This window comes from Crocuta crocuta, unplaced genomic scaffold, assembly GCF_008692635.1.
Source record: "Crocuta crocuta isolate KB4526 unplaced genomic scaffold, BGI_CrCroc_1.0 scaffold3, whole genome shotgun sequence".
NCBI lineage: Eukaryota > Metazoa > Chordata > Mammalia > Carnivora > Hyaenidae > Crocuta > Crocuta crocuta.
This window is the reverse complement of record NW_027529934.1, coordinates 2,130,073-2,151,878: the sequence shown is the minus strand read 5'-3', so window position 1 is coordinate 2,151,878 and position 21,806 is coordinate 2,130,073. Positions and strand designations below refer to the sequence as shown.

Sequence of the window (21,806 nt, the reverse complement as noted above, 5' to 3'; positions counted from 1 at the left end):
AAATATATTCACAAAGTAATAATTATTTACCACTTTTCAGTTAAAGTGTGTACTAAATATAAGTGTTTTATAGAGTATGGAAGAACTGTAAAAATATCTTTTTATATGCGATATTTATCTTGAGATATTTAACTCTATTAATACTAATGAGATATAACCTATTCCCCTTTTTTTTCCTACAAAATATACCTTCTATATTTAAACCCTTCATCTGTCAAACTTTAATAATCTGACTTGGTAAGATTTAATTCTGTATTAGCCAGACTCTTCCCCTTCTACAATTTAAATAGTTGATTATGTGGCATGTAAGGACACTAATTAGACCAGTATGGGTTGATGTTATAATACTACTGCCTACCAGAGACTTAGCAAAGTCCTCCACAGAATATGAAAACCTGTATCATGCCAGGTCTGCCTGAAATCCACCAATTTTTATCATACTTATTTTAAAGGAATCATTCATCTTGTAAAACTTTTAATATCTAAGATTTGTATTGCATTGAAGGCCATTCCTAATAGTAAGAAAAGGATTCCTTAGTATTTTTTAATGACTGCAATGTATCCCATTGAAAGGATATTCCAGGATCCCCATGACCATGCTCACTTCTGACATCAATTGCCAAGTTAGGGATTCCCAGCACTGATGTGTGACAATACACATAGAGTATTGCCAACCAGAGAAGTTCACCCAAGCCTTGGTACCCAGAGTTTTTACTGGGGCTCTGTTCCATGGACATGATTGACTACCCACATGGCTGGTCTCATCTCTAGCCCATCTGGAGGTCCATCTGAAACTATCAGCCAATGCCCCACCCTAAATCATATGATCCAAGGCCGCCAAGCAAACAAAGATGCTTCCAGGCAAGACATTTTAAGGGTTTAGAGATTACTTCCCAGAAGTCAAGGGCAAATGTTAGACCTTTCTTTGGGTAAGGTTAAATTCTTTACTACACACCTGTATTACAATCTATTTATATATTCTATTGTTGATTGATATTTGGGTTCTTTCTGTATTTTGACTGTTATGACCAACACTGCCATGAACATTCTTGTACAGGAAAGTATACTGGAATAAAGGTGCATGAGTTTATTGAGAGAATATATCTAGGAGTAGGACTGCTAGATGTTACATGTGTATTTGATATAATTTATCAATGCTTATTTCATGGCTCCTGGGTTTTGTGAGATATGTAGAAAGGCCTCTGATGAGGGCCAGAAGCAGAAAAATGTTTACCCTTAGCCCAGAGGGCTGACCTAAAGCCTGCATAGTTTCAATAAGGATCAAAAACGAGCTGGTTGCTACATTCTTGAAGGGTCTCCTGACTCGTTGTATATCTCACTGATAGTTAATACTGAATTGAATGATAAGCAGCAGAAGAATCTTGCAAAAGTAGTTTTACAAGTAGAAATTCAAAGAAATTCGAAGAAACTTTTGTAATCTGATACTCTCTGCGTGCCCCTTACCCTTTGATTACTGAGTACATAACCAGCAGCCTCACACAGCACAAGTGCAGCTCTTTGTGCCCACAGGTCCTGTCCTTGTACTCTGTAAATAAACATACTAAGTTGCGCCGTAAATGTCTCAAGAATTCTTTCTTGACCATTGCATTCAATGACCCCGCATTACTCTCCATCTGTGATTATTTTAATAATCTCCTAGTGGTTTCTTGCAATTCTTTTTGGTTTCATTTCTGTGCACTTAGATATTTGATCCATCTGGAATCTACCTAAGACAAGGTTGAAGTATGGACCTGGCTTTAATTTTTTTTCCAGATAGCTAGTTGTATCAACACTATTTCTTAAATAAGCCAACTTTTCCCTACTGACTGATTTGAGGTAACTCATTTATCAGATATCAAGTCGGTCTGTATTTTTTTTCTTGTGCTAGTTCATTGATCTGTCCATCTAGCCATGTGCCAATGTTTTTTTCTCAGATACAGAGGTAAATTGACAAAATTGTAAAATATTTAAAGTGTACGATGTGATTATTTGATATATGTAGAGATTGTGAAAAGATTCCCACCATAGAGTTGATTAACACATCCATCAACTATCAGATTTACTTTTTTTTTTAGTGAGAACATTTAAGTTCAAACTTCAATTATAGAATACAGGGTCATCAACTGTAGTTGCTATGTAATAGATTAGATATTATTCCTATTGCAACCAAAAGTTTGTATCCTTTTACCAATCTCCCTCATGTCCCCCAACCTCCGGCCCCTGGCAACTATTTTTCTACTGTTTCTACTGTTTTTATGAGTTCAACTTTTCATTTTTTAGATTCCACATATAAGTAATACCATGCAGTATATGCCTTTCTCTGATGTGCTTATTTCATTTCACATAACGCCCTCCAGCTTCACCCATATTGTCACAAAAGGTAAGATTTCCTTTTTTAAGGATGAATAACGTTCCAGTGTGTGGGGGGTGTGTGTGTGTGTGTGTGTGTGTGTGTGTGTGTGTGTGTGTGTGTGTGTCTCACATTTTCTTTATCCATCCATCTGTTGATCTGTCAACAGACACTTGGGTTGTTCCTGTATCTTGGCTAGTCCTCCAATAAATACGGGAGTGGGGTACATGGGTGACTCAGTTGGTTAAGTGTCTGACTTTTGATCTCAGCTCAGGTTTTGATCTCAGGGTTATAAGTTCAAGCCCTCAGTGGGCTCTGTGCTGGGTGTGGGGACTACTTAAAAGAAACAAACAGAGGCATTTAGGTGGTTCAGTCAGTTAAGGGTCCCTCTTGATTTCAGCTCAGGTTACGATCTCACAGTTTGTGGGATTGAGCCCCACGTTGGGATTCCTGCTGTCAGTGGAGCCTTCTTGGGATTCTCTCTCCCTTTCTCTCTACCCTTCCCCTGCTCATGCATGATATTTCTCTCTCTCTCTCTCTAAAAATAGATGAGTTTTAAAAAACAAACAACCTTGGGAGTACAGATAGGTCTTCAGGACAGTGATTTTGTTTCCTTTGGATACATACCCAGAAATGGGGTTGCTAGATCATATGATAGTTTTATTTGTAATTTCATTAGGAACTTCAATACTGCTTTTCATAGTGGCTGTACCAGTTTACATTCTCATCAACAGTGTACAAAGATTCCCTTTTCTCAACAAACTTGCCAGCATTTGTTTTTTCTTATTTTTTTGATAACAGACATCCTAACAAGTATAAGGTGATATATCATTGTGGTTTGGGTTTCTTAAATATTTTTTTATTTTTAGAGAGAAAGTGTGCATGACAGTCGGGGAGAGGGACAGAGGAAAAGAGAGAGAGACAGACAGACAGAACAGGGGAGAGACAAAGTAAGAGGCAGAGAGAGAATCTTAAGCAAGCTCTATACCCAGCACCAAGCCCATGGGGCTTGGTCCCATGACCCTGGCTGGGATCACGACTTGAGCCAAAATCACGAGTCAGACGTTCAACTGACTTAGCCACCAGGCACCCCACTTTCACACTGTGGTTTTGATTTGCATTTCCCTGATGGGAGAGTTGCTAGACACGTTTTCATGTACTTGTTGGTCATTTTCATGTCTTCTATGGCGAAATGTCTATTCAAGTCCTCTGCCCATTTTTAAATTGGGTTATGTGGGGATTTAATTTTTTGGTTTGAATTTATGAATTCCTTAATGTTAAATATTAATACCCTATGGGATTGGATACGTGGTTTGCAAATATTTTCTCCCTCTAAAGGCTCAAGGAAAGTCTAGCTTCTCATGCTCCCAGATGTTCCTTGGCTTGTGGCACATAACTCTAGCTGCTGCCTTAATAGTCATGATCTTCTCCCTGATTCATTTCTGCATGTGCCCTTCTTCTCTTCTTAAACACCACCAGTCACTGGATTCCAGTTCCTCTCATCCCCCTGATCCCAGTGTGATCTAATCTTAACTATACCTGGAAAAACTGTTTCCAAATAAGGTCACATTCTAAGGTTCTGGGTGGACATGAACTTTGAGGAGGATATTATTCAACACACTATAGTGTGAATACATTCTTGATATATTGGCCCTTTAATCATAATGAAATGTTCCTCTTTGTCTCTAATTGTCCTCTAATCTCAAAATTTAATTTGTGCTTTCATTAGCATCGTAAAATCAATTAAAAGGTATTCTATATCCTTTCATATTCTGGAGAAGATTATCATATATAATATGGGACTCACCTATTCCCTGAAAATCTTAAAAGAACTAAGTGGAAAATCTGCCTATCAATTTGTATTTTGGATAACATTTATGACTTTATCCATGAAGAGCAGTCTCTTAAGTTTTTTGTTTATGTTTTTTGTTTGTTTTTTGTTAACTCTGAGTCAATCTTGGCAATTTAGAGGTACTATACTGCAGTGTTTCTGAATGAGAGTTCTATTTACATTTTGGACAGGTCAATTCTTTATTTTTCAGGATTATCCTTCACATAACAGGACAGTTAACATTTTGGGCCACTATCCACTAAATGCTTTTAACTCTCCCCAGTCATTAAGAAAGCTAGATCCATATTCCCATTCATTTCCAAATAGCCCTTGGGAGAAGTCATTTGAGAACCAATGACATGGTAGTTAAGAAAGTGAACTACAGCATGGAGGAGAGCACCTGTTGGGATGGGCACTGGGTGTTATATAGAAATGAACTTGACAATAAACTATATTAAAAAAAGGAAAAGAAAGTGGACTACAGAGCCAGACTTCTTGGGTTTGAACACAGGCTGGGACACTACCAAACAAAGCTTAGCTGAATTACTCAATCCCTCTGGTATCTTGGCTTCTCTGTTTGTAAAATCAGAATAGTAATGGCACCTATTTAATTTTCATTATGATGACTAGTTGATACACCTACAGTTCTTAAAATAATATCTGGTACATAGTACATGTTTGATAAATATTAGCAAACATTATTCTACCAATTTGTCATCTCAACATGTTTTTATGTGACTGGCTGATATTCTGAAATGTTAACTTTTCTTTTCCTTTTGGTTCATCTTTTTCTTATCCCTCCTTCCTCTTATTCTTTTCTTATACTCCTTGTAAGCAGCTAGGCAGCTATGGGCTCATTGTTTTAGGAAAAGGATAAAACAGGGTAGTAAAGAGAAAAAAATAATTCTTCCTGAACTTGGTATCTAAAATTGTAAGCCATAAGAATAGAGAAGGTTCCATATGTAGATAAAATATTTGGGAGAAATATAACTGGAGAGAATTGGATTGAGTCTCACTTCCCTATAACCCCACCCCAAGCTGCAACAAGACCAGAAAGAAATTTTCACAGACTAAGGAAGAAGAAAATAGATATTGTGGGAGAAGTGATATGAGTATAGACATTGATAGGCCTCAAAAAGATAAACCCTGGGGGCGCCTGGGTGGCTCAGTCGGTTGGGCGGCCGACTTCGGCTCAGGTCATGATCTCGCAGTTCGCGGGCTCGAGCCCCATGTAGGGCTCTGTGCTGAGAGTCAGCTCAGAGCTGACAGCCGGCTCAGAGCCTGGAGCCTGTTTCGGATTCTGTGTCTCCCTCTCTCTCTGACCCTCCCCTCCTCACGCTGTCTCTCTCTGTCTCTCTCTGCCTCTTTCTCTCTCAGAAGTAAATAAAACATTAAAGAAAAAAAAAAAGCCCTGTACCTTGATTCATAGAACACCAGAGAAGCAGTAAAGATCCACACAAATACAAGGAATCTAAGTTTGGGGGAAAGGGAAGCTATGCTCTGAGCTGTGGGATAGTAACATGATACCAGAGAAAAAAATGAGTAGGAGGAGGGGTTATGCGGACCAGGCTTTAAATCACCCTGCATTTGGTAACCATGGCAGTGAGGAAGCAGAAGTATGCCCATGCCTCTTAACTGACTGAGCCACCCAGGCACCCCTAGAATTATGTCCATGCCTCTCTACATGTAATATGGAAGTAACAGAGAGAGAGCCGCCTTACCTGAAGGGACTAGGTGGACAGGAATGAAGACATTCGGTAGCAAATGGCGTGGATGGATCAATAGCAGGACCAGAAAGAATGATGGACATCTCAAAAGGTACCTGAATGAACAGATAACAATGAAGACTAGTTGAGTATCTTCCCTCCACCCATGCCATGGAAACACAAAAATCACTCCTACTGCCTCATTTCTCTACCCCATCCCTGAAACTCTAAATTGGCAGAAAGCAGGTTACATCCCTCTCCAATGAGTAAAGCCTTCAAAAAGAAAATGAGAAGAATTATAGAAAAATAAAGTTGGATTTCTTATAACTGTGTTGTGGACAGATTTATAGTTCTACATAAGCAAAGAGTCATTCATATTATCATGTTCTCTTTAAAATTTTAGAGCAATATATATCTGTTGATATATACTTTATTTTTTTATTATTTGTTTACTCTTTACTTTTGTTTGCATTTCCTTTTTTTGTTTTTTAAGTTAGTTTGTCAAAGGTTTGACCAGTTTATTCAGGTTATAGGGATTTTTCAAAAATCCAACTCTTGGATCCATCTGCAGTCTATTTTTCCCATGTCTTAAAAGTCACTAAAGTTTTCATTTTTATTATTTCCATTTTCCTGTGTTCCTTTCCATTGTATTTTAGTTGTCCTTTTCTTTTATTTCTTGATTTGAAAGCTCATTTCATTTCTTTCATATTTTAAATAAAAATATTTACACTATTTAACTTCTGACATAGGGGGACAATATTCTGCAGAGTTTAAAATTTATATAGAATTAAAGTACATGACACAGGGGCACCTGGGTGGCTCAGTCAGTTAAGCATCCGACTTCAGCTCAGGTCATGATCTCATGGTTCATGGGTTCAAGCCCCGCATCGGGCTCTGTGCTGACAGCCTGGTGCCTGAAGCCTGCTTCGGATTCTGTGTCTCCCTCTCTCTATGACCCTCCTCTGTTCTCTCTCTCTCTTTCTCTCTCTCTCTCTCAGAAATAAACAAAAAACATTAAAAAAATTTTTTTAAATAACGTACATGACACAATGGCATAAAAGTCAGGAGGAGGGGAAAGAAATCAAAGTATTCTAAGGTCTTTTCCTTATCTAAGTGGAGGTAAAAGTGCCAACTAACATCAGTCGTTGATAAATCAAGGATGTATATTATCATTTATAGGATAACCAATATTAAAAGAAACCCACATTGAAGGGGGAAATACATTAAAATAAAGGCGAAAAAAGAAAAAAAAGAAATATAGACAAAGTGGGATAAATTAACCCTCAACCCCTCCAGAAAAGCTGGTTTAGCGATATTATTATCACAGAAATCTGACTTTAAGGTAATAAATATTACTAGAGATAAAGAAAGTTATTCCATAGTAATAAAAGCACAATGCACCAGAAGACTGAAAATGTAAATATACTTAATAATACAGCTTCAACATATAAGAAGCAAACATTGGGAAAAAATTATAAGAAATAGACAAATCCATGATAATAACAAAAGATTTTAAAATACTTCTTTGTTACTGATAGAAAAAACAGACAAAAAACAGACTATAAATGATTTGAATGACTAAACTAAATGTGTTAGGGTAAGTTAAGTATAGTAACAAATAGCCCTAGAATCTTAGCAGTTTTGAAACACAATGTGTATACCCTACAATTTAGCAAGTCCAGTTTTAGGTATGTAATCTAGAGAAATTTACACAAGCACCAAGAGAAATGCACAACATATTCATAGTAGTATTGTTTGTAATAGGAAAAAAATCAGAAACATCCTAAATGCCCATCCACAGGATGATGGATAAATAAATTGCGCTTTATTCACATAACGAAATATTACACAGCAGTGGAAATTAATGAATTTCGGATATACAAAAAGATAGATAAATCATAGAAACAAACATTTTTTTTAAGCAGGCTCCACACCCAAGAGAGAGCCCATTGCAGGGCTTAAAGTCACAATCCTAAGACCAAGACCTGAGCTGAGATCAAGAGTTGGACACTTAACCAACTGAGCCACCCAGGCACCCCAGAAACCAACTATTTTGCAAAAAAAAAGTAGTTGAAGAAAACCACATATAATACGATACTATTTTTATTAATCTCAAAACCAAGTAAACTAAACAAAATAATGTTTAGAGAGAATGTGTAATAAAACTACTATCAAAAGGGATGGGAAGAAGCAATGCAAAATTTAGGATAACATTACATCTGATAGGGAGGCAGGGAAATGGAAGAAGGAAGAAGAATACTGGTAGATATAATGTTGGTAATGTTCTAGTTCTTAAGTTAAATAATAAGTTTATGGTGGTGTTTTTATTATTACACCCCTAACTTTTATATATGTTATAAATATTCTTTTGATGCATAGACTATTATACTTAATAAATTAAATTTAGAGAAGCAAGTTGGTGATCTATTTTTGTAACATAAAACTATATGCATTTATACGTACATATCAATTTCATATATTTCCATGTTCATTGAGAAAGAACCTAAGGAAGGATACATACCAAATATTTAAGAAAGATAATCCCAGGGAAGTATAATAAAGAGAAAAGAATGTAGTATTCACCTTTTATTTAATGTATCTATTATTTGCAGTTTTTCAAGGCATATATGCTCTTGTTGTAACTATGTAAAAACATCAAAATTAAAAAGAATCAAGAGAATTGCAAATGAAAGGTTTTACCTGTTGGCATAACTTTCTGACTATTGGAAAAGAAGATAAAGGCCACTACTAGGTTAGCTCCATGTAAACTACCAAGTTAATCACTCCTTCCCTTATATCTCTTCACAATTCCCTGTAGGGGTACCTAGGTGACTTAATCAGTTAAGCTGTGCTGACAGTTCAGAGCCTGGAGCCTGCTTCAGATTCTGTGTCTCCCACTCTCTGCTCTTCCCCCTCTCACGCTCTGTCTCTCTTTCTCTCAAAAATAAACATTAAAAAAAAAAAGAATAAGAATTCCAGAAAGAAGAGAAAATGGAGGAGAGAAAACAAAATATTGGAAAATATGTCTAGCTGAACAAAAAAGAACTCCTCAAACTGAAATAACCCACTAACTGCTAAAGAGGATAAAAGGATAAAAGAAATAAATCTCTATGCCTAGACACATCATGGTGAAAAAAATTTTTTAAGAATTTAGAGAGAGGGGGAGAACATGAACACAAGTGGGCCAGGGGCAGAGGGGGGGAGACAGAGAAAGATAGAGAGAGAGAAAGAGAGGATCCCAAGCAGGGTCTGCACTGACAGCAGTGAGCCTGATGTGGAGCTCGAACTCACGAACTGTGAGATCATGACCTGCGTTGAAGTCAGAGGCTTAACTGATTGAGCCACTCAGGTACCCCACATCAAGGTGAAATTTTTAAGAGACATTACCAAATGCTTCCAAAAGGAGAATAATCACAAAGAAAGATTTAGACTAGCATCAGTCTTTTTATCAACACTGAATGCTAGGACATATTGAAAGTTCTGAGGGCAAACTATTTTAAACCTAGAATTTTATATTCAACTAAGTTATTAAGAAATAGGCAGAAAAAATCAAGTCATGCAAAGATTTGGAATGTTTATTTCCCATGTCTCCTTTCTGAAAAGTTACTTGAGTATTTAATTTACTTCAGCAAAACGGGGGTGAAAAGAAAGGAGGCAAAGACGAAGGATACAAAATTGTTGAAATCCCTAGGAGTTCAAAGGAAAAAAGTGAAGTATCAGAAAAAAGCTATTTAAATGACTAAAAAGGAATTGATCCAATTCAGAACTATCAGTGGGTTCCAATAAAAATTGTCGAGAATTAATTTATACTAGTAACATTTTTCTAGAAACATGACCTTGGCCTTAAGAAAATATAACCCAGGCACATAACTAAGATTTGCAGTAAGCAGTATCTACAAAGTTACAATAATATAAATCTTCTTTTTATTGGGTTTCAACTTTTAAATTCAATTTCTAGAAGAAAATATAGGTGTTTTAGTCACAGCTATAGAATAAAAAGTAATTTAGCCAATTACAGTGCCATAAAGTCACAGCTTACAGAACATGAAAGGTAAGATGAGGAGAAATGGGAGGGAAAGGTAGGAGTGCAGATATCACCAGACAAAGTCAGGAGACACTAATAAGATTCGTTGGAATGAGTAATATGTGATTAAATATATTGTGTAAGATTATAATAGTAAATAGAGGAAATAAAAACAGTCTTAAAACTATTAAATCCAGAGAGATAAGTGCTCATCTATCATAGCAGAAAGTCAGATAATAACATCAATATTTGATTGAGAAAGAACAGTATAAACATATTATTTGCAGATGTAGCTGTAAGCCCCAAAGAAATTAAACATACAAAAGATTTAAAGTGTTGGTCTATGGGGAGATGGATCTAAAATTAGAAGAAAGTAATGGGATGGGCTGTTGCTTTTCATCATAAACCCTCCACTCTCCCTGATCTTTTAGTCATGTGCATGCATTATGTTGCTGAATGTTTTAAAATATTTTTTGAAAGAATGAATGGTAAGCAAGGAAATAGAGCCAAGAAACATAAACCATATTTTATGAAATACAGTTTTATGAAAGCAGAAAAAAGGCATTGTGGTTGGAGGGATTGTCAAGGACAAGGGTAGGGTTTTAAGAGAGATTCTAGAGGCGCCTGGGTGGCTCAGTCGGTTAAGCGTCCGACTTTCGCTCAGGTCATGATCTCAAGGTTCATGGGTTCGAGCCCCGCGTCGGGCTCTGTGCTGACTGCCAGCTCAGAGCCTGGAGCCTGTTTCCAATTCTGTGTCTCCCTCTCTCTCTGACCCTCCCCTGCTCGTGCTGTCTCTCTCTCTCTCTCTCTCTCTCTCTCCTAGAAATAAATAAAACATTTAAAAAAAAAAATAAGAGAGATTCTAGACAAACTACAGTGCTTTTTTTTTCTAACTTAAAAAAACGTACTTTTAAATTTGCATACAGTATGAGTGTATGTGCACACAGTAGTATGAATTTTAACACATGCATAAATTCTTTTAACAACCATTAGCAGTATACAGAACAATTCCAATACCTCAAAATTTCTTTCATGCTACCCCTTTGTAGTCAGATCCTCTCCCAACCTTTAAACCTTAGCAATCACTGGTGTGCTGTCTGTCCCTTTAGTTTTGCCTTTTCCAGAATATCATATAAATGGAATCATACAGTATGTAACCATTTGAGATTGGATTCCTCTGCTTAATAAATACATTTGAGACACTGCATATATTAATTTTTTTAAATGTTTATTTATTTTTGAGGGAGAGACAGAGAACAAGTGGAGGAGGAGTAGAGAGAGAAGACACAGAATCCAAAGCAGGCTCCATGCTCTGAGCTGTCAGCACAGGGCCAGACGCGGGGCTTGAACCCATGAACTGTCAGATCATGAGCTGAGCTGAAGTTGGACACTTAACTGAGTCACCCAGGCGCCCCATTAGTTTGTTCTTTTTTATTTCTGTATACTATTCCATTGTATGATGAATCACAATGTGTTTATCCATTCACTCACTGGAGGACATTTAGTTCACGTAGTTTTTCTTGTTTAGTCTGCTAACATGGTGAATTACACTGACTAATGTTCTAATGTTGAACATCAACTTTGCTTTGAGACCTTTGGGACAATTGTTAATAATGCTGCTATAAACACTTATGTACACATTTTTGTGTTAACATAATGCTTTCATTTCTCTGAGATAAACATACAGAAATGGAATTGCTGGATTATTTGGTAAATGTATGTTTACCTTTATTATAAGAAACTGAACAGCTGTATATCTCCTTTAGTGAAGTGTCTGTTCAAACTTTGCCCATTTTTTATTGAATTGTTTTCTTGTTAGGTTTTGAAAATTCTTTAAATATTCTGGACACAAGTCTTTCATGACATTTATGCCTTGTCTTTCATTTCTTTGTAGTATCCTTCATGTAGCAAAATATTTTAATTTTGGTAAAGTCCAATTTATCAATCTTTTCCTTAAATTTTTTTATAACATTTATTCAATTTTGAGAGATGGCGAGAAATAGAGCATTAGTGGGAAAGGAGCAGAGAGAAAAAGAGACACAGAATCTGAAGCATACTCTAAGCTCTGAGCTGTCAGCACAGAGCCCGATGCGGGGTTCAAACCCATGGACCGTGAGATCATGACCTGAACTGACATTGGAGTCTTAATCAACTGAGCCACCCAGGCACCCCCATATCAATCTTTCCCTTTAAAGACAGGGCTTTTGGTGTTGTAAACTCTGCCTAATCCAAGGTTGCAAAAATTTTTTCTCTTATGTTTTCCTCATGAGTTTCATATTTTTAACTCTTACTTTTAGGTCTATGATCCCATTTTGATTTAATATTTATATGTGGTGTGAGATGTAGGTCAAGGTTCAGTTTTTCACATGTGGATATCGTTTTTCCAGCACTATATATACAAAGGGCTGTTCTCTTCATTGAGTTGTATTTGTACCTCTGTAAAAAATCAGTTGGCCAAATTTTGTGGGTCTATTTCTGGATCTATTCTATTCCATTGTTCTATGTGTCTATCCTTTCACCAAGACTACATTGTCTTGATTACTATGGCTTCATAGTATGCCATACAATTAGATTGTGTGGATTCTTTAACTTTGCTCTTCATTTGTCAAATTGTTTTTGCTATTCTAGTTCCTTTAGCTTTCCTTATAACTTTTAGATTCAATTAATCTATATATACAAAAATCCTGCTAGGATTTTTATTGCAGTTGTATTAAATGTATATACCAATTTGGGGAGAATTGACATCTTAATATACTGAATCTTTCAATCCATGAACACTGTATGGGTGTCCTTTGATTTCTTTCTTTGGCATTTTGTACTTTTCAGCATAAAGATCCTGCACATATTTCGTTAGATTTATCCCTAAGTATTTCATTTGTGGAACAGAGGAGTGGGTCACCTTCCAATTGTTCATTGCTAGTGTAGAAATAGTTATTTCACCTTTTACCCAGCACCTTGCTAAATTTACTTAGCATTATGATCTTTTTGTAGATTTTTGAGCTTTACTACAATAGACAGTTATGTCCTCTGAAAATCAAGATAAACTTATTTCCTTTCCAATCAGAATGGCTTTTATTTTTCTTCCTTATTGCAATTGCTAGGACTTCACCAAAATATTGGGTAAGAGTAGTGAAAATGTACATCCTTGTCAGGTACCCAATCTTAGGAGGAGGGAACATTCAATCTTTCCCCATTAAGTGTGATGTAGCTCTAGGTTTTGTGGATGCCTTTAATCAGAGTCCCTTCTATTCCTAGATTGCTGAGGTTTTTTTTTTTTTTAACATTTATGACTTATGAAGACAGCTACATACTTGGTAAAATTTATGTTCACATCTCTTTGCTTTAGTATAAACGCACAATTTTTAAGATAGGAACAAATGCATAGAAGAGTAGTGAATGCCATCTCTTGGAGAGACTAAGACCATGTCACATGCTACCACCCCTCCTCACTCATTATCTCTCTGCCATTTCAGCAATGTGGTCTCTTTAATGGGGTAGGAGTAAGGTGCTGAACTGCAGGAGCAGTTTTGCTTGGAAATCCAGAATCAGGCCAGGCAAATCTCAACTGCTCAAGTGGTCCCAGCCTGATAGTTCTCTTGTGCAGTCACACTGGCCAGTCCTCTGAATAACAGATGATGGTCATTTCTATAGCTATTAAAGAATCAATGGGGGCGCCTGGGTGGCTTAGTCGGTTAAGCGTCCGACTTTCGCTTAGGTCATGANTTTCCCCTCCCCCCCCAAAAAAAAAAAAAAAAAAAAAAAAAAAAAAGAATCAATGACCTCTAGATGTGTTGGATTCTTTTTTCGGGCTCCTTTTTTGAGGTTAATTTTTCCTCATACTGGATGAACCAAATCTTTATTTATTTTTTTCAGAACGCAGATGAAACCTCTTATGTTTGTGATGCTGAGTTTTAAAAAAATCATGAATGTTGAATTTTGCAAGTGCTTTTTTTTTGCATCTCTTCAGAGGATCATGCAGTTTTTCTTGTTTAGTCTGTTAATGTGGTAGGCTATACTGATTTCCAAATGTTGAGCCAGACTTGAATTCCTAGAATAAATGACACATGGTCACAAAGCATTTTTCATCTTACATGTTGGATTCAATCTGCTAAATTTTTTGAAGATTCTTCCATCTTTGTTCATGACATTACAGATTTGGTTTTCTTTTCTGTATTGGTTTTATCTGATTATGGTCTCAGGTAATTTTGGCTTCATAAAAATGCATTGGGAAGTCTTCCTTCTATCTGCTGGAAGAGATTGTGTAGAACTATTATTCTGTCTTTAAATGTTTGGCAAAATTCACAAGTGAAACTATCTGGACTTTACCCTTTTATTAGATTTTTAAATACAAAATAGTTACAGTTACAGTACTATTCAGCCTATCTGTTTCTTCTTGGGTACATTTTGGTAGCTTTGATCGTGTCTATTTCATCTGAGTTGTTGAACTGATGAATACATAGTTGTTCATATTATTCCCTTATTATCTCTTCTAAAATCCACTGGGTCAGTCATGATACTTTCTCTTTGAACATGTACACATCAGAAATGACACAGTATGATGAAAAACTGAGATAAAATAGAGAAGGTATGTAACTGCAGCTGAACAGACCTCGAGCCTTGTTATCATGGACTCCTTCCTGTCTTTAAGTTCTATATCCAGTCAGTTACCACATCCTTTTGATTTGTCCTTGCCAATATTTATCACAGTGTCCCCCCATTTTCATTACTGCTTGGCACAGCCCTGTAATATCTCCTAAACTATCTACCTAAATTATTCCACTGGCTGCCTAACCAGTCTCACTGCTTTTTCCCACTTTAATTCACCCTTCACAGTCCTGCCAGACTTCTTAACTTCCAATGGCTCCACTCTGCCTACAAGAAAAGGACCTTTCACATCTAGTTTAGTCTTGCCTTTTGAGTTGCAGTTCATTGTATTTTCCTGAATCAGGGGGGTCTTTAACATGGAAGTTTTGGAAGGGAGGGACAGGTCATGAATCTCCCAAAATTGGAGTATAAAATGTTATACGAATGTGAACTTTATTTCCAAGGCAGGTTACAACCATTATCAGATGTTCAAAATGAAAAAGAAAAAGAAATGCTAAGAAAAGCCTTCAACCTAATCTTTGTTTCTGTATGGTCTCAAGAATACACTATATATAAACATATATATATATAAACCTATATATAAACCTATATAAACCTATATATAAACATAAACATATATATATATATAAACCCACAATACAGCTTCTCCAACAGTTCCCTCATCAGTAATAATCACTCATTTCTCTGAACTTAAGAGTCACATAACTATAATGACCTAGCCTGACCTTAACATTTTACAGATGAGGACACAATCTAGCACTTAACAAATCTGTCCGAAATGGCTCCTATAGAGCTTTTCTGTGCAACTGAGTGTTGATGTGCTATTTTGTTGGTCTTTTTACAAATTAAGTTCATATTTCTCCTTGAGGTCAGGAACTAAACCTCAGAGTTCTTTGAAACTCCAGTTATCTTTACTGTCTTACATAAACTAGCTACTCAAATATTTGCTGAAAAGTGATCATGATAAAGACAATCATACTGAGGCAAAGGAAGAGGGCTGGTTAGCAAGTACTGGGTTCAGAATACATGTTTAAGGAAGCATAATAAGCACATTTGGAGGACACAAAATATTGGTAAGCTCAGATCTCAGGCATCTGATAAAATGTGAACACTCAAGAGTCTGCGTGGGGAGAGCTCTGACAGTTCCTAGACAGTGGCTAAATTTCCACAAACACGGATATTCTAGACAGCTTTCAGAAACAATTCTTCAGAAGCAACTGACGGGGATGTCCAGGTATTTGTTAAAGAGAAAGGAGAGCAGCACCTACTTTGGAGTGAGCTACAATGGCTTCAAATTTCAACTCCACCACATCCAAGCTATGTCACCTTGAGCAAATTTTTTAACTTTCCTGTGCTTCGGTTTACTCATTTGTATCTACCTACAAATTGTATCTACCTACAAATCTACAAAGATTGTTGCAATGATTAAAATGGTGCCTGTGAAGTGCTTAGGTCAGTGTCTTACGCCTAAGGCATTCCTTCGTTAATTGCTGCTATTTATTTAATGAGAAGAGGGGTTTGGGGAAGGGAGGAGGGCGCTGTGCGGAGAGGGATGGTCCTGATAGAAAGTTTCGTCGGAAGCCGGGAGACTTCGGTAGCAGGTGAGTAAGGTATATTCAAAGAAGGGCGGGGAGTCACATTTCAACGGTGTGTACCTGCAGGACCCCTCAATGGTAGGGAGAGAAAGAGCTGGGAGAAGTGTCAGACCAAGAATACACCCTCCACAGAACATACAGGAGAAACCAGAGATCGATTAAGATGAATGAAGCTTTGGAGAAAGGTCTTATCTTTTGGGGAAACCTAAAGCACTGGAAGCGGAGAGGTGGAGGGCAGCCCAGGGCGTGACCGAGAGGTCGGGAGAGTTGTTGAGGGGATTTGGGGAAAGTGGGAAAGGAGGAGAAAACGCCAACGCGGCCCTTTTCCAGTCACTGGACTGACTGCGGCCGTCACTTACAGAAAACTGTAGGGGAAACGACATCCCCAGCACGAAGGTGCCGAGGAACCACAGCAGCTTAACCCGCGAAGCCTGACGTGCGACCACGCCGCCTTGCGTGGCTGGGACTCTCTGGGGCGGCAGCCCGGAAACGCCCCACACCCACGACGCAGAGGGGCGGGGCCACGGGCCACTTCCGGCCGCGAGGCCTTCCGCCGGGACTGCGGGTGCGTGGTGGGGAGGGGGGTTTTACGCTGGCGGTCAAGCTCTTCAGAGGGCGTTTCCGCACGCGACGTCGGAACCTGGGCCTTAGGGCAGGGTCCTATTAGCAGATTGTCGCCAAATGGCAGCCTTTTTCCGGCGTTTGTTTAGGATTCCATTTAAAATTCTATAATGGATTGCCGCCAAATGGCAGAGGTTTCCTGGGATTTGTTTTTTCTTAGATTAGTTTGCCCAGATTTGATACCAGTACAATATTGAGATTTCCCATCCATCACTGTGGATATTTCTCCCTTAATTCAAGTCTTTTCTCGTTATTTAGCTGAAGTCTTGCAGTTTCCTCGGTGTACTGCACATTTTAGGTTTTTTTTCCTGGAAGTCTTTGTTGCTGCTTTGGTTTGTTTGCTCTTCCTAATGGACTACTATTGTACCCTAGGATAATTTGGGGTTTGGATCTATATGGTCGCTTCGCTGAACCTTTGTTTTCTAATAGTTCTCTTGGATTTTGTAGGTAAGAATTCATCTGTAAATAACAATTTTGGCTTTTCCGGAGAATCAAGCACAACACTGTTTACTAGCCCCAGGGCTTGCTTACTTCTTTCAGGAAGTTATTTGGATTGCATCTTACCTTTCGATTCATGATGTTTTTTGAAGGTTTCTGGCACTTACCTTTTTAGAAATTAATTGCACTTTGTTCTTTTTCTAGTCTACCAATTCTTTTTATTGTTTCCTAAAATCAAAAATGGGTATTTATTACCAAATACTTTGAGTATTAGCCTTGCCGATGATTATATCGCTGTTCTCCATTACCCTACAGTAATAGAAATGACAATAATCGATTTTCCAATGTTGAGCCATCCTTACAGTGCTGGTATGTATTCTTCCAGTACATTGCTGGATGAAAATTGCAGCATATGTCATATAGGACTTTTGTGTCTAAGTTCATAAGTGAAATTGGCTTACAGGTTTTTTACTTGTTCTTGTCGAGTTTTGATATTAGTTTAGGGTAGGTCTCAAAACGACTCAGATTAATTTCTTTTTATGTGACCTGGAATAGACCTAGCGTGTGAATGATCTATTCCTTAGGTTTGAGGAACTCATCTTTAAAGCCATCTGGGTGTGGTGACTTTTTAAGAGATAAATCTTTTTTTTCCTAGAAAAGTATCGATTTCATTTACATTTTCAAATTTTTTGGCATTAAACTATCTCTGTGTCATGAGCATGCTATGAAGGCACACGCCCGAGTTGTGTCTTTCCACAGTGTCAGCTTTATTCAGTCATAAATCAAGGTTAACAATTAAAATGCAGATTCAGAATTCCAAACTCAGTGACATTTCACCGTGTGATTAACCTGGCTTTTTACCCGGCACACAGAGCAGAACATGAGACAAGCCGCACAATAAACAAGGTAACACAGAGGGCAGGATGTTAAAGAACCAACACAAAGTCAGTCTGGGGGCACACAGTTGAGATGAGCCTTGGTCAGGTCTGGGTCAGCAGGGTTCAGCACTTACAGCTTATGTTCAAGTAGTGAAGGCTCTCAGTTTTATTGGGAGATCAATCGGGCAGTCTTCAGTGGCAGCTGCCTTTTTTAAGTGGTCAGACATAGAGGGGTCAGTGTCTGGAAAGTCTGACATTTTGCTGCAAAATTCCTCCCTATTTAAAGGGTTTGAGGGGAGCCTGGGTGGCTCAGTCAGTTAAGCGTCTGACTTTGGCTCAGGTCATGATCTCGTGGTTTGTGAGTTTGAGCCCCGTGTCAGGCTCTGCTTCAGATTCTGTGTCTCCCTCTCTCTCTCTGCCTCTCCTCTACTCATTCTCTGTCTCTCAAAAATGAATAAATTTTTTTAAAAATTTAAGAACAATGAGTGGATTTAATCAGTCTTCAGTCCCTGCAGACTTCTCCTTCTGCAGTTCTGGGTTGTCATCAGCTGCTGCTGGTCTCCTTGATACCTGTTAGCTGCAGTACCTTTAACTGCTTGCATCGTTGGTTGACATAGGCCCCTGCTTGACATGAGTGACTCCATCCTGTTTTCTACACTATGGGATTAACATTTTTTGATTCCATGTTGTTATTATTCATTCTTACATATTCTGTTGGAGTCTTTTTTCTTTTTCTTGATCAGAGTTTTTGAACCACCTTTTTGATTTTTGATTGATTTTGATTGATTTTTTTATAGATAACCTCTATCTAGAAGTTTTTTCTCCTCTTTCATTAATGTGTGACTTTATTAATTTCTTCTTTCTTTCTCTTTTTCTTTCTTTCTTTCTCTTTCTTTCTTTCTTTCTTTCTTTTAGGATTTTGAGTTGAAAGCTTATTTTCTTTAAAATATTTAATAGGAAAGGGGCGCCTGGGTGGCTCAGTTGGTTAAGCATCTGACTTCAGCTCAGGTCATGATCTCGTGGTTCTTCATTTCAAGCCCCGCATGGGGCTCTGCAGACCGCTCAGAGCCCGGAACCTACTTCGGATTCTGTGTCTCCCTCTCTCTCTCTGCCCCTCTGCACTCACACCCTCTCTCAAAAATAAATGAACACTAAAAAAAATTAAAATATTTAATAAGAAATATTACAAACATAAAATTGGAAAATAATATGAACACCTGTATACCAACCACCTCACTTTATCACATTTTAACATTTTTCCAAATTTTCCTCAAAATTTACTCTTATTCAGTTACAGCCTCTTGTGAACACTTCTGCAATCTTTCTCCCTCTTTTCTTCCCTAAAATGAACTCCTCCCCGGCTGTGTTGTCATTCCCATGAAAGCTTTCATACATACATACATATATATATGTATATAGTATATATATATACTATATATAGCTATATAAGTACCTATGGTATTGTTTTGTAAGGTTTTTAAACCTAATATTAATGCTACCATTGTCTAACTTGTTTTTGTCACTCAAAGTTAGATTTGTGAAAGCTATCCATGTTGATTCATGTACTTCTCACTTTTTTATCTTAACTGCTTATCTTAACATACATTCCATTGTATGACTAGAAAGCAATTTATCCATTTTCCTGTTGCTGGTAATTTAATGACTCCTGGCATTTGGAGTTACAACACAGTTAATGGACATTCCGTAATACATCTTATTAGGCACATGGCAAGAATTTGCCAGTATATGTCTAGAAGTGGAATAGGTTTGTATAATCCAATTTTATTTTTAATGCCAGATTCTTCCCAGTGTTTGTACCAGTTTACCCTCCCCCCAACAGTGTAGGAGTTTCTGTTGCTTCACATCCATGCCGTCCCTTATTTGTTTTTTCCCCAGTTTTTGTTTTGTTTTGCTGTTGTGAACAATGCTGGTAGTAAACATCTTTGTATGTGTCTCCTTGTACACATGCACAAAAGTATCTGTGATATGTAACTAGCAGTGGAGTTGTTGGCNATGGTATCTGTCCTTCTCTGCCTGACTTATTTCGCTCAGCATAACACCCTCAAGGTCCATCCATGTTGCTACACATGGCCAGATTTCATTCTTTCTCATTGCCATGTAGTATTCCATGGTATAGATAAACCACATCTTCTTGATCCATTCATCTGTTGATGGACACTTAGGCTCTTTCCATGTTTTGGCTGTTGTTGAGAATGCTGCTGTGAACGTTGGGGTACTTGTGCCCCTATGCATCAGCACTCCTGTATCTCTTGGGTAAATTCCTAGCAGTGCTATTGCTGGGTCATAGGGGAGTTCTATTGTTAATTTTTTGAGGAACCTCCACACTGTTTTGGAGGGGCTGCATTAGATATGTGTTTAAAAAGCATATACATGTGCCCCCATATTGGAAGTATTTCCTCTTTTAACAGTAAAATTTAACCCATTCATATTTGTGTGCTTAGAGTTAATTCCAACTTGTTTTTTCTATATATTTTGCTTCCTATTGTTTTCTTCCCTTTTCTGTCTTTGGTTTGATAAAGTTCCTTTTTCCAGATTTTTTTTCTTTAGTAATATGAAAATTTTATGTTCAGTTTTTCTCTAGTGGTAACTCTTACTGTATTTTAGCTTATTTAAATTTGTATTTTTAGGGGCGTCTGGGTGGCTCAGTCGGTTAGACGACCGACTACGGCTCAGGTCATGATCTCATGGTTCATGGGTTTGAGCCCCGCATCGGGCTCTGTGCTGACAGCTAGCTTAGAGCCTAGAGTCTGTCTTTGGATTCTGTGTCTCCCTCTCTCTCTGAGCCTCCCCTGCTCACACTGTCTCTCTCTCTCTCAGAAATAAATAAAACATTTTTAAAAATTTAAATTTGTATTTTTATATAATCATGTGGGGTTTATCAGCATTTTTATGAGGCAATCTTATACAGTGGTTAAGAGTAGAGACTCTGAAGCCAGAATGCCTAGATTCAAATCCTGGTTTTTCCACTTATTAGCTGTGTAACCTAGAGCTTATTACATAACCTCTCTGTGCTTCAATTGCCTCGTTTGTAAAATGGGGATAAAACAGCATATATCTGATAAGATTATTGTGAGGATTAGTGTGCTAGTGTATACTTAGTATGTAAAATTCTTACGACAGTGCCTAGCATGGAGCACACAGATCTCTCTAATCACTAGTTTTTTCATTTATAAAATGGGCATAATAGGGGCACCAGGGTGGCTCAGTCGGTTAAGCATCTGACTTCGGCTCAGGTCATGATCTCACGGTTCGTGGGTTTGAGCCCCACATCAGGCTCTGTGCTGACAGCTCAGAGCCTGAAGCCTGCTTCAGATTCTGTGTCTCCCTCTCTCTCTGTCCCTCCCCCTCTCACGCTCTCTCTCCAGCTCTCAAAAATAAATAAACATTAAAAAATTTTTTTAGTTTAAAAATAAAATAAAATAGGGGCGCCTGGGTGGCTCAGTCGGTTGAGCACTGACTTCGGCTCAGGTCATGATCTCACGGTTCGTGGGTTTGAGCCCCACATCAGGCTCTGTGCTGACAGCTCAGAGCCTGAAGCCTGCTTCAGATTCTGAGTCTCCCTCTCTCTCTGACCCTCCCCTGCTCACGCTGTCTCTCTCTCTCTCAGGAATAAATAAAACATTAAAAAAAGTTAAAAAAATAAATAAAATGAAAAGATAAAATGGGCATAATACCTAATTTGTTATAAAAAATAATGCATTATTGCATATATACTATTCAGTTTAATATAATGAGCA

At 37.7% G+C, this 21,806-nt stretch overlaps 1 long non-coding RNA gene across 1 annotated transcript in view; it reads right to left on the bottom strand.

Moving 5' to 3' along the window:
- Positions 1 to 16,572, bottom strand: part of LOC144230780 (uncharacterized) — a 38,751-nt gene extending 22,179 nt beyond the window's left edge. Inside the window, exons 1-2 of the long non-coding RNA XR_013334866.1 lie at positions 16,471 to 16,572; positions 5,903 to 6,003 (exon numbers count right to left, since the gene is read on the bottom strand). This is a non-coding gene — a long non-coding RNA (uncharacterized LOC144230780). The remainder of the gene's footprint in view (positions 1 to 5,902; positions 6,004 to 16,470) is intronic.
- Between the last annotated feature and the right edge of the window lie 5,234 nt (positions 16,573 to 21,806).